This window comes from Pezoporus wallicus, unplaced genomic scaffold, assembly GCF_028554395.1.
Source record: "Pezoporus wallicus isolate ANWC-B61680 ecotype Strahan unplaced genomic scaffold, APGP_CSIRO_Pwel_v1 contig_749, whole genome shotgun sequence".
Lineage (NCBI taxonomy): Eukaryota > Metazoa > Chordata > Aves > Psittaciformes > Psittacidae > Pezoporus > Pezoporus wallicus.
Window position 1 is genome coordinate 4,033,749 of NW_026641327.1, and position 12,738 is coordinate 4,046,486.

General features: G+C 38.8%; 1 protein-coding gene across 11 annotated transcripts in view; it reads right to left on the bottom strand.

Annotated features, from left to right (window-relative positions):
* The window catches only part of LOC130606614 (poly(rC)-binding protein 3-like), a 499,829-nt gene that overhangs the window by 171,522 nt on the left and 315,569 nt on the right, over nucleotides 1-12,738 (bottom strand). For all 11 annotated transcript variants that reach the window (XM_057423124.1, XM_057423125.1, XM_057423119.1 and 8 more), the window contains one exon: nucleotides 2,073-2,173. The gene's annotated coding sequence lies outside the window, so the exon portion shown is untranslated. The remainder of the gene's footprint in view (nucleotides 1-2,072; nucleotides 2,174-12,738) is intronic.

Consider the following 12,738-nt stretch of genomic DNA (forward strand, 5'->3'; position numbering starts at 1 on the left):
TATGTCTAATTGTGAACCTGTCGAAACCTGCTGCAAACACCCTCCCTCAATTATGACTCCTCATGGCAAGTATTTTCTGTGATACGCTCATTTAGCATGTGCTCTATTGACATTGCATGGAGTTAATTCCTTTTCAGAACATTGAACTGATTGAAGTAAATGCCAATAAACGCATTGCCTAGGAATACTGTAGAGCCAAGATAGCTGAAAGGTACTGTAATCAGGGGTGAGGGATTTGGGCTCCAATACTAGTTACTAGAACAGGAAGTTGCCCTAGGACAATTACAATTCTGTACTACAAAATAAAAAGAGATATGACCACCACTACTTCTACCTATGCTGTGAATCTGCCTATCATTCTCCTTTGCTTTTGTAACATCTGACTCAAAACAAAGTGTTCTCAGTTAAAATCAATTAATCTGCCTAAACCGAAATGGAGCCGTTTCCCTGCCTCCCCCCATCTCAAAATGAAACCCTCCCTTTTCTCTATTCAGACTGACTCACTATTTATTATTTATTTTCTAGGTTTATGAAGTGATAAATCAGTTTTGTGCACAGTCCTGATATGCTTAATGCCACAGAGTTTTTGTAATTCAATTATTAGGCTTGGATTCATTGTGTCAGATGGCCTCAGCTTCTTTATGGTCTGCTTTTCATGCTAAACAGGACAGAGCTTCAAAAACTGTCTTAGAGGCAGATCCACCTGCTGACCGATAAATAGCCTGACCCAAGCAGTGATCTGGCCCTTCCAGGTAACTGCCCCCAGTTTATACACTGGGCATGATGTGTTGTGATACAGAATACCCCTTTGGCTAGTTTGGGTCAGGTGTCCTGTCTCTTCTTCCTCCCGGCTTCCTGTGCCCCTCCTCTCTGGCAGGCCATGAGACTGAAAGGTCCTTGATCAGCGTAAGCATTACTTAGCAACAACTAAAACATTGGTGTGTTATCAGCATTGTTTGCAGAATAAAGCCAAAACACAGCACTGCAGCAGCTACTAGGAAGAAAATTAACTCTATCTCAGCTGAAACCAGGAAAATTACTTTTAAAAGCTTAAACAACCTTGAAAAAAGTATTTTTTTTCTTTTTCCTTTAGAATGAAAGCCAAGGATCATGCAAGCTCCTCTTCCCAGTTCCCAGTATGGCTGCAATAGAATCCAGGAAATTTCACAATTACAGAAGAAGAAAAACATCTAAAGACCTTTCTGAAGGCTAGAGTTCCCTCATTTTACATCAGTTTACTACTTTGGGGTAGTATGTATCAAGCCTGAACAGGCATGATAAGATTTAAGGGCAGTCAAAGTTCTAAATTTTGGGGAATTCAGGAGAATTTGGGAAAGACAATGCAGAGTTGGTAGGAGAAAGTGAGTCAGATATTGCTGCTATGTAGATAGTAAGTGTAGTTATGGAAATAAGTTGTATTAAAGGGCTATTCTGGTATAACCTGCTGGACTAAGTGGACTGCACTGTACAAGGTACTGATTTAGATGCACTGTTAGCAAACTCCTGATGTAGTATAAGTCTGAGACTAAGTAGTTCAACCTTTCAAAGAGTAAGAAAGGCAGAGCATGGAAGACTAAATGGGCAAAGGAAACATATGAAGACAGTTTTTGTATCCATGTGAATCCTTGCAAATTTTAGGGTTACATTTACTACAACGATTAACCTCTGGAGACTCCCAAGGAGAAAAGGAAGTTCCCAACTACAAATGGATGAGCATTTCCTGGCCCTGATGACACACAATTCTGCTGACATAAAAGAGGTTTTAAACATTTAACCTTTTAAGAGGCAAAAGTTCCCAAACATGCAGAGACATGACTTTAGTGGCACTGCTATTACAAGTTGGAATAATCAGGTGAGCCAGTACTTGATCTCAATTATACCTCTGATATTGATAGGTTTTATTCTAGCTGAGAAAGATTAAGAACACCTTCATGCTATTCAATTTGCACTCATATTCTCTTGGCCCTGAATGTGAATATGGTAGTCCATATGACAAATACAAGGATAAAATACCGGGGAAAGGAAAGTCAGGAATACGGGAGAGAAAACAAAACTGAGAATGAAGAACTTACTTGTCAAAAGACCAGCGATATTTAAAAAACTGTTGGTGGTGGTCTGGTTTTGCAGTCACTCTGCTGTCTCAAGGAAATTATTTAAAAATGTTGAGTATGCCCTGAAAAGAAGAAGAATCAAGAACTTAATAATTATATCTCCTATCAAATAGTAAAGCAAAACTTGTCAAAAATAACTTGCTTTCCCATGTTATGGGGTTATTAATTCATAAAATAATTTCTTTTATTCCACCACTGAAACTGCAGATGGTTTATGGGCTCCTATAAGTTGAACTGCTCAGATCAGGCTTACTGGGGTGCACAGGGAGTCAGAATGACAAGAAGAGTAATTATTTAAGTTATTCTCTTGCATACCTATGTTTCTAAGCTGTTCAGTTGTGAGATAACAGTGAAAATGAAAGAGGTCTGGCTCCTTTCTGGTTTAATAAACAGATACGCTGAGTAAATGATTTTCAGAAAACAGACACATAAAGTCATATCCCTAACTGTCTTTCAAACAATTGGGTAGAGTTCTTTGGCTATCTTTTCAACTAGTTCATGTATTTGGCCTCCCTATTTGTGATCTAATAGCCGAGTGTTTCCCTTTGTTCCTTTTCATGTTTAGCTTTGTAATTTCCAGTTGTCCTTAATGGACAGGACAGTTGACTGAGCCAAGGAGCCATCTCGGCTCTCCAAATTGAAATGAAACTGAAAGAGTGGGAGCTGACCAGCACTTCTATCTATGCAGACTGGGGGCAGAAGTAGAGGAGCTGGGAATGAAGGAGTAAAGTTAAGCCTGGCAAAAAGAAGAGGTAGAAGTAAGATGTTTTTAGTGTTGTCTCTGTTTCTTACTGTCCTATTTTTAATTGGAAATAAATAAAATTAATTTTTCTCAAGTTGAGTCTGCTTTTTTTTTTCCCCATGACAGTAACTGGTGAGTTACCTCCTTGTCTTCATCTCGACCCATAAGATTTTCTATCGTATTTTCTCCCCCTGTTGTGCTGAGAAGGGGAAGAGGCAGAGCAGATGAATGGGTGTCTGGCCGCTGGCCAAGGTCAACCCACTATAGGTGTAAAAAAATGTTTCTATCCCCAATCTCTCCAAGACCAGTAGGACTGAGATTGGAAACATACAAAGAGAATTCTGCCTATAATGCACAGGAATAAACAGAATTAGGAAGGAACAGAACTCCTCCTCAGGGAAAACTGTGTTAACAGGAAATCTTCATACACTCCTAGCTTCTGTACTGCAGTGCAGCCAGCTTATGTTAACGAGCAAAAAGTCAAATGACTCATATTCCATGAAAGGAGAGTGCTGAAAACCTCATGTAAAAAAGATCTCTGCTTGTGATATGATACTGAGGTGTCTTTGGCCCATTAACTAATTTTTGTCAGTGATCATTTAAATGTAACATAGTAAGTGTTTCAAAGTCAGAGATGAGACTGACTGACTTACAGTAATATATTTATTCTGTCAGCACTTCCTTTAGAAACAACTATTTAATTTCTCTGGCAGCTAGGCTTTAACAATCCTGAGATGATTTATTTAATTCCAGATTTCATTAAGCTCCAGAACACAGTATTAATAACTGTTATGATAGTAATAGCAAATTCCAGCTATGAAAAAATTGAAGGCCTATGCATCTCTATCTGATACTGAAGACTATGGGTTGAATTCCCCATTAAGTTAGTACAGCAAAGGATTATACATTTGTTTATTTTCCCTTGGTTTTCGGTCAGGGTATGCTTTACAGTGGCAAAATTAGCCAGATAAAACTCATTGAATGAATTCTTTCCTGTATAAGTTTCTTGTTAGAATTAATGTTCTGTTAAAATAATGAACAACCCACTAAAATAATGGGGACCATGGCAGGCATCTCACATATTTGTTGTGAGAAAACTCTGGTATAACGAAACCTAGAACAACATAAATTGCTAGTAGAATTGAGTGAATATTAAATTCTACCAACAATCTCTGGTTTACAGCCTAAAACACTGGCAATTTAGCTGTGTTTTCATGGCCAAATAACTGCGGTCTCATATCTGTACCCTGGGAAATCTATAAACACACAGTGAAATCAACTGTTACTTGGGAAAGGGAGCTTGGAAACAGCCTTATGAAAATGTCACCTAAATCCTAATCAACTGTCAAAAAAAGGAAATGGTATATTATGAAACATTAGGAAAAGAACAGAAAACAGAAGAAAAAAACATGATAATGCTGCCAAAAAATTCCATTGCCCACCTATCATCTTGAATATTAAATACATTTCAAGTCACGTCATCTCAAAAATGACAGGATAGCAATAGAAGGATAAAGAAAAGTGTGACAGGATGATCAAAGGTATGTAATGGCTTCTGTACTAGGAGTGGAAAAAAAACAGCTTTAGGATTTTCATATTGGAAGAGGGACAAATGAGGGAAAGGACTGTTACATAGCCCCAGAAAATCATAAGCGGTGTTGAAAAAGTGAATAAAGAATGCTTTTCCACTGTAATTCATAGCACAAGAAGAAGTCCCAATAAAAAGAGCAGTTAGCAAGTTTAAAACATAAGCCCCAAACAAGGATTCATTCCACAAAGTTCATAATTAAATGGTGGAACTCATTGCCACAGACGTGATGGATGAAGCCCATACATGTGTGGGCTTCAAAAAGCAATTTACTGCTGTGGTAAAAGAAACACTGACTGGTCTGTATTTTACACAAAGATGCCCATTCTAAGACTTCAGCTTAAGAAATATTTCAGAGTACCGTGGGATGATACCAAGGGAAGTTATGTTTTGGTCTGGTTTAAATACAGCTATTGCAATGTCCTGATTCATTTTGCTCTTTTATTGCATTCTTGGTGATCTCTCGCAACATGCAGATGTTAGAGAGTGTACTGAGCCTCCAGCTAGTATGCAGGGAAGTTTGTGAGGGCAGTAAATTTGTAGTTTCCCCAGTCCCCCTGTGCAACTTTACATCCTAGGATAATCAGAAAAAATGAAGGGTCTTATTTTTGGATAACTTACAAGCCTATCCATAGTTACGGAAATAAAAAATGAATTTAATGATAATTATAATAATACTCTTTACAGACCTGTGATAATCTTTTAGTGTTCTGGTACCGTACCAAACTGAGTAAATAACGGCTATAGTAGGTCAGACAGAAGATCTATCTACTTAAGCTAGTACCCCATCTACAACAGTGGCCAAAATACAAAGCTAGATAGCTAAAGCTAGTCAAAACATTTTTGCCTTAGCTTCACAAAAACATTTCCTCAATATAGCTTTTTACCTCATAGCACTTTACTGCTTTGTCTCCCACAGCACATCTGAAGAGTAGAAAAGATCCCAAGTCAACTGAAACCCCTGAGGAGACAATGAAGCAGCTCAAGGGCATCTTGAGTTTAGTCTACTGGACATGCTCACCCCACTCCATGTTAGTCTTATTCACCTAACTACACTCAACCTTGGCAAAAAGTAGATTTTTGCTGGTGATTTGTAGCAGGCCTACAAATGATTTGAACTATAGTATGCCTACAGGGCTTCCCCCCGGTATGAGAATCAACATTAAATCTTCTACTAGCTCAGAAGCACTGCAATAAACACACCTCAGATAACACTGGTGTGCCAACAGCTCCTCATGTAGTCCTGGCCTTGGTTTCCAATGGAAACAAGAGTAATTAAAGAAATAATAAAATTAATAGGAATAAGTTAAAGAGTAAAAAAAATACTATCTTTTGACAGCTTAATTCTTTGCATTGGGTGTAGGGGTCAAAGTGTTGGTAGGAAAGGCAGGGGCTACACGTGTGGCCTTTGTGAGGAGCCAAAGAAGTGGCACCTCTGGGAAACATATTTAAGAAAGGTCAGAAAATGCTACAGAGGTAGAAGAGGAAGGGAAAAAAGAAATAACAGAGGGAGTACCAAAGGCAGAGGTGGAGGAGGTGCTCTAGGCACTGGAGCAGATACCCCCTGTGGCCTTCTACTTTGCTCTCAGGGAAAGAGTCCATACTGGCTTTGTTGCACCTAAGTTATATACAAGAATTCCACACTTTCAGTTAACTTAATCTGAACCTCTCTGACCAGTCCTTATACAGACAAGGAACTATTCTGTTCTCAGGGAGCATGAGGATGCAATGCTATTTCCCCACCATATCCACTGTAGCTAGTGGTAAAAGATAGTAAATGAATATCCATCGCTATTTACTGCTTCTAGATATTTTAATGAGCCGATTTGTGCCAACACATTGGTTAATTATGCACTGAATTATTTGGACGAAGCATTTTAGCATGTGGATTTTGTGTCAGCTGTTTGCTATTGGCTATGCATTGTTAGTAATTGTTTTGACTTCTCCCTTATGTGCCTTATGGCGCAGGAAGAATGATATTGTTCATGAATGCCACCTGATAGTAACAATAATGTTTCTGCTTACTGAACAGATGGAAAAAACTTTCCAAAAAGGCACAGGTGAATAAGGAATAACTGAATAACAAACAGCAAATAGCTACTATGTTAGTTTGCACCTGAATATTGTTTTTTGCATGCAAGTACAAAATTAGAATAGAATCATAGAACAGTTTGGGTTGGAAAGGATGTTAAGATCATCCAGGTGCAAACCCCTGCCATGGGCAGGGATGCCCCACACTAGACCATGTCACGTAAGGCTCTGTCAAGCCTGGCCTTGAACACTGCCAGGGATGGAGCATTTACCCTTCTTTGGGCAACCCATTCCAGTGCCTCACCACCCTCACAATAAAGAACTTCTTCCTTATATCTAATCTGAATCTCTCCTGTTTAAGTTTGAACCCATTACCCCTTGTCCTGTCACTGATGAAGAGTCCCTCCCCAGCATTCTTGTTGGCTCCCTTCAGATACTGGGAGGCTGCCATGAGCTCTCCATGCAGCCTTCTCTTCTCCAGACTGAAGGTAAAAGCAAATTCAGCAAAGCGAAGTGCTTCCTTACACATATATGTAAATATTTCTCAGTTCTTCATGAAAGGAATTAAAATGTCATCAAACCAAATACAAGTTTGGATTAAGAGATGTTTCTGCCAAATGTTACAGCAGTAATGAATCAGTTTAATCTATAAGAAAACAAGTTTGCTGCGACCAGCATGTAATCTGTAATGCAAAGGAGTTTTGAATGAAAGAGCTCTGGGGACAACCGATTAGAATTGCTGTAAGTTTGGACAACCATCTGGAATGATTTAATTTTCTTTAAGCTTGGTCAAGCCAAGTGCATTCTTTTTTTCTGATTTTACCTTAAAACTTCTATGCCACCTCAAAATACCACATCTGGTAGGGTCAATGCTTTTTCTTTGCCCTTCCAATACCACACACACTACATTTTTTAAATCCCAAAGGCCTTTGACATCGCATTACAATGGATCAGCTACCTCTAATATGCTGAGAAGGAAAAAAGAGACTCCCCAAGAGAGGGGAAGCAGATAATCTGCCTTGAGGCTTCCCCATTGTTATTTCATTTAGAGAAGCAAGCAATTCGACAATATATGAAAAGAGAGGAAAAGATTTCAAGTCTCTCCAGCTGTCTCCTCCTTAATTCAATACTGATTGTTTGGTTGGTCCCAGCTGTCCACAAAACACGGAGGTGCTGTGCTAGTGAAATCTCCTACCTGTTTGTGATGTGCTGCTGTTCTACTTTGAGCAATACTCCAAAATTAGTAAGCGCATGAGTAATCATAGGCAGCAGGCACTGTAGTACCTCATCCAGGAGCAAGCTGGATTTTATTAAAGGTTATCCTGGTGTGTTAGGAAGCAAGAGTCATGCTTAAACTTTTTTCTGATTGCCTCAGCTTAGTTTCATAAGGACATGTGCAACACAAAGATATATATGAAGAACATTACACAGTTGAGTAAGCATTGCTTGGGGGAGGATGGACAAAAAAGAGTGATGGTCGGCATAGTATCCTTATTTGACAATATAGGACTGACAGCTAGGGAAAACTGTGCAGATAACAAAGAACAAGTTTTTTTTCACTGACAGTCAGTAGGAGATAACCTGTTCTCTATGCAGTAGACACTGAACAGTAATGGTTAAGAACAGGGAATCTCTGAGAGACCATTTCTAGTTAATATGCCATCTCAACTTAGAAAATACAAGCATGTTTGTTGTGCTGTATCACTCAGTAGAAATGTTAAGCACTTTAAGAGTTATCATTCTCTTTTGCTCTAGGTATCAAAATCCTTTACTATTTGAGAAGCAGTCTTACGCAGACTGTACAAAGAGGCTAAGCTACCTGCCTCAGGCCTTGCAATGAAAGGGATAGAACTAGAAACAGAATTCATGTCAGCTATCCTAGATATTATGCAAGTTCTGACACTGCAGACAGAATTACACAGCTGATGCATCTCTTAAAGCTAAGGGCCTCTCTTACAGGTAAGGCCAGAGAAATGACATAACTTGCCTCATATCACATAGGTGAGGCTTAATTAACCTTCGTGGTACTGCATTATCTGCTAAACTGCTCTACCTCTGGAATTAGCTAAGGCTAATGAAATGATGATGCTATCGGAAGGCAACTGAGAAGAAAAGTCTCGCTGTGAATTGCTGAAAGTTACTGCTTACACCACAGAAATTACACCCATTAAAGTATCGCTCTCCAGCAAAGAGAAACCAAACAACCGTAACACAAACATAACAATTTGGACAGAGGACCAATTGTACAGGAGATAGAAGTATACTTTGCTTGAAGCAACCTGGTCTAGTGGAAGGTGCCCCTGCCCATGGCAGCAGGATTGGAACCAGATGTTCTTTAAGAATGCTTCCAACCCAAACCATTCTATGATTTCTATGATTCTGTTCCGTACCAGGAAGAAAAATTGTTAACATAGTACCAGTTTAATCAACTATTTTTATCCCAGGAGTAGAAGGAATGGATACATACCAAATTATAAGAATTTGTGAGCACAATCTCATTTCACTTATATATGAAATCAATGGCTTTACATTAGAAAAGAGTCTCATTCAGGGACATCCTTGAAATCATTCACATGATTAAGATGAGAAAAATTTCATTTAATATGGTCAGCTGACATCCCTGATGCATATCACACATTACCAATTATCCTGTTATTTTAGCCTTACTCAGCACTGCAATGCTTAAAATGTCATTTAATCCATTCAAGCATCAATATCGATACCTGGCTACATTAAGTATTTGCAGTTAAACAGTGTGAAAAATCCACCTTTTCACCTGTGGTTTTAGCTAAAAAACTCATCTGAAAACTCCAAGAATAATTCTTATTCAGTGTCATCATTCCACATGGGAGAATGATTGGCATTAATATACTTCACTCAAGCAGTGATCTCCCATAGTTTTCCAACAAGATAAAAACGGAAACAAATAATTTTGATCAATCTGTAGCTTATACACACAATAAATAGCATATTGCAATCAGTAAGGAAATCTGTAAGGGTACAGTTTATAGCAGCAGGTCATCTGCTTGTACTGTAATTTAGATTTCAGTTTTCTAATATCCACTTAGCAATTTTACCTGCTATGTTTCCCCAAACACTGTGGTGTATCCTATCATTGTAAGGCAATTCAGCCATGCAGAAGCACAGTGATGTTTCCATAATTTTACTTGCACGCAGAAGTTCACCTTATTTCCTTATGTCAAAATAAAGCCATGCTTGTTTCCATTGCTTACAGATTATGAATTTCTCATGCATCAGTGGATCCTTTTTGATCACTGAGTGTGACCTCTCACAGAATACGTGGTGCAGAATCCCACTTGGTTTGTAAGTCCCTGACTGTGAACTTAAACTAGTCCTTTCCATCTATATCCCACCTTTCAGCAGCAAAGGTATTTGTTTGGTGTAAGTGTACAAAACGGCATTCCTCTTAACTGTTTCCTTTGCCTTCCACAGCTGTCTTTATTTCCTCCGAAAACAGACAAAACAGAAAAAAAAAAAGATAGAAAAATGTTTCTACAAATGGAAAGAAGGGCAGAGACTGTGAACTGTGGAATTAATGGGTGGACTTGATGATCTTAAATGTCTTTTCCAACCTGGTTGATTCTATGATACTATGATACTGCTGGCCACCTCCTGCTGTTGAGCTCCAGCACAGGTCTGTCTTTAAAATAAGGAAGCACAGTCTCTTCCATCAGGCAGATCATTACCAAAACCACTGATTAGTTGGTAGAATTGCAAGGTTGCATATTGGAAAGGGCTCAGCTGATGATTTCAAGCCTGGGCACTCCCAGGAAAATCTGTAAGGTAAGCAGAATTCAGCAGAGCTGAGAATATCTAAAAACTGTCTTGGGGGCTAAGCCAAGGGGTTTGCAGTATAGGCAACTGGTGAGTCAGTGGCTGAAGAACAACCCAGCCCTCAGTTCTGTCCAGTATCTGCAGATACTGGACAGTTGCCTTCATAAGGCAAAAAAGCCAGGAAACACCACCCTTGGCACAGCATAAAACCCACCAGAGCTCACTGCTGCTCAGGAGAGCAGTGTGCTTTTCCAGCACATGTGCCGGTGCAGGCAGAAGGTTAAGCCCATAGGTCAAACATTTCTTTGTTCCTTTAGCTGTGCAGTTTGCATAAACTGAAGTTAATAGGACTTTGCTTATGTCTAGCAGGCACAGTAATAGTTTACACCTGTGCTTTGTTCCATTTTTCAAGGAGGGGCAATGAGACCTAAGGGAAATCTGACCCTTACTGCACCATTCTGCCCCCATTAGACCTGACATCTATATAACTGCAATAGCATCACAGCCTATAGACTGGGACAGATGCTGAATTTTTCTAGTGCCCATGGCAGTGAAAGTGAAAACTCTTCAGAAACATAAAAGTTATTTGAATTACTACAGGATTTATAATGAAAGGAGAAGTAAGTCACTATAAATATTTAAGTGTCTTAAATAAAGATTAATTAGGAACTAGGCAGGAAGCTGCCTTTACTTTTTAAGTAATAAATTTTTAATTGCAAAGTATGCTTTAGTAACAAATTGGTGCTTAATGGAAGTATAAAAGGAGATATCTGAAGGTCAGGGATAATGATCACACACCTGCACATGCGTCTGCACATAGAACGCTACTATACTTGAGCAAATATTGCAAAAACTGTTAAAAGATAGAATCATAGAATGGTTTGGGTTGGAAAGGACCTTGAGATAATCTGGTTCCAACCCTGCTGCCATGGGCAGGAACACCTCCCACTAAACCATATCACCCAAGACTCCGTCCCTTGGAATGAAATACAAAGTTCTATTAAAGCATTTACCATGCTTTTTATTTGCAAGAGTTCATGCTCATATGTAAGGGTACCCCTTTAAAAAATACAAATTGCAAATACCAACTTCTAAAATTTTTTTAACATGCCACTGATTAGGAAAGTAGGGAACAAATGAGAAAATAATCCAGAGATTTCAACTAATGATCAAACCTGGCTAACAGAAATCAAAATAAGGGGTTCTTTTCTATACACTTGTAGTTTGTCTACAGCACAAATGAAACAAGCACATCCCCTGTCATTGATCTCTTTCTATCATTTGAGCAATGAATGTGTGGAAGCAGTGCTGTAAACAAGCTGGTAAGATTACTGCTGTGCATCAGGAGTAAAACAAATAAGACAAGACAGTAGAAAAAGATGCTTTCTTGCGGAAACAGACCAAATCACAGCATGGAACTTTATTACAGGATCTGACAGCAAAGCACTAATTTGCTTCTTTGAATGATGCAGATTCAATCAATAAATTGCCAGCTATCAGAGTAAATCCTCTAGGAAGATAAACCAAACCAGAAAATCATAATTCACTCCTCATTCCACAGAAAATTTGAAACATTTAACTTTTTCTCTGCTGTACCTTGTTTCTAAGGTATTGAGTCCATACCAGTGCCTTTGTAATGACATACTTACAGATGGTGGTGAAGGAGGACAGAGGAGAGAAGCTTCTGATAGGGTTGTGTCTATTCCAAACAGAGTAAAAACCTGGGAAGAAGTGCCTAGCATTTATGGCATAATAACCTTGAGAGAAGTAGAGTGCAGCATGTAGATCTACACTTTTCCTGAAGGGCTCCAGTTTTCTATGATTTTCTTTCTTGAAGCACTAGATGGAGGCTGACTGAAATTTTGGACTGAGTGGGAAGTTTCATCTCTTTTAAGTCCTTACATGGATGAGAGCAACAGGAAGTGAAGGTGAGAATTTGAAACTTATTTACTTCATATTTTAAAAATTTGGAAGATATTTACTAAGAAAAGCTGAAGAAGAGAAAGAAAGGATGGGAAGGAAGAGTAGTCTTTAAGAAAGGAGTCAAGGGTGACAAAAGTGTTTTGAGGAGCAGGGTTCAATCAAAGCTAAAAAGCAAGCCTGCCTGGCCAAGAGCTTAGTAGAATGGAAGGGAAAGACAGCAATATGCAGGATGTGATCCCAGTAAAGGTTCCAGGCCTATCTATACCTATAGATTAGGGCTAATTGTACCTAAACCAAGATCACTTATTCATGTGATTATCATTAATACAATAAAAGCAGTGTGGCTACAAATAGAGTAATATATGCACTAAGGAAATGAATTACAGGAGATAAGGTTATCAATCTCAGAGCAGAGATTACGATCTTAATTCACAGAGGTTTATCTACATCTTAAGGATATTCTTAAATTTCCCCTAGCTTCTGCAGTCTCAGGACTTCAAGGCGAATATAAGAAGTAAACCTTCTGGATACAAAACTCTGGTTACAAT